Source organism: Austrofundulus limnaeus, unplaced genomic scaffold (assembly GCF_001266775.1).
Source record: "Austrofundulus limnaeus strain Quisiro unplaced genomic scaffold, Austrofundulus_limnaeus-1.0 Scaffold130, whole genome shotgun sequence".
Lineage (NCBI taxonomy): Eukaryota > Metazoa > Chordata > Actinopteri > Cyprinodontiformes > Rivulidae > Austrofundulus > Austrofundulus limnaeus.
Window position 1 is genome coordinate 1,423,978 of NW_013952532.1, and position 1,274 is coordinate 1,425,251.

The window sequence follows — 1,274 nt, forward strand, 5'->3', positions numbered from 1 at the left end:
ATAGATATAGAGATAGATAGATAGATAGATAGATAGATAGATAGATAGATAGATAGATAGATAGATAGATAGATAGATAGTCGCTGTAAATAAACATAGCCACACTTTGTTGAAACAAACAGTTTAAACACACACTCACTGAATCAAGAAGAAAAGAGATGTTGACAGCTGCTCATCATGGCTGCTCTCTGAAGCAGATCCAGGGGTCTAAAACCAGATATTAGTTGGGATCAAACAGTGGTGGTTTCAGCCTAATAGAGAATAAAATATTTAATGAACATATAGTAAAAATTTATTTTTATTCCAACCGTCTAAAGAGATTTTTTTAAACCATGTTCAAAAGCTGATTGTTTGGTGGAATAGTTTTCATTGTATTCTGAAGAATCAATGTGGAATCCATAATCTGACCTTTATTCAGTTTCATGATGCAAGAGTTTTATTTTCAAGACACACAAACTATTAATACTAACGAGACGGATAAATATGTGACTGAACTTGATAACTGAAAATAAAAGCAGAATCAGTTAACCCTGATATGGTTTTGCTTTTTTCATTTTGAAATAAAGTTGTGCTGGATAGCCTAAGGGAGAACCTTGCAGCTTTAGAAAGATGTTTTTGAACCAAACCTAAATTGAAAAAGGAGCTTTAGTGCTTTCTTTACTGTAATCCAGTGCAGGCTATTCTTTTGTTGCACTGAACCGTCCTGTTTTAGGAAGGAGCAAAGATCATGCTGCCTCAGTTGTTTCCAAACAAGCTGCCGTCATTCTTGTCCCTTTTACAAGTCAAAGCTGTTGCTTTTATGACCAGTTCCTCCAATAAATCAACTTTTAAGTTCACTTTAAGTCAACGCATCTTGCAAAAAGAGTAAGTGAAATTAACTACTTAATAAATACATGAATACAACCAGAGTTGGGTAGTAACTTAATATATTTTCTTGAGTAACTTCTTTTTTAATGTATTTTTAAGAGTATTTTTACTACACTATACTTTTTACTTGAGTAAGTTTATTATGAAGTATTACTCTAACGTGAGTAAAATTTCTGGATACTCTACCCACTGTGAGTAACTTCACTGAATGAAGCACAAGCTTGTTTTCACCAAAACTTCACCAGACAGACAGTTTTTGGTAATTTCATCAATTTTATATTGAAAGAATCTGATTTAGAAAAAGTTTTAGTCTGAATTTGTTGTTTTGAAATTATGCTATTTATATGAATCATTTTCATTTTGATCTTTAAAATATCCCAATTTCCAAATAGCTTTATATTTTGATC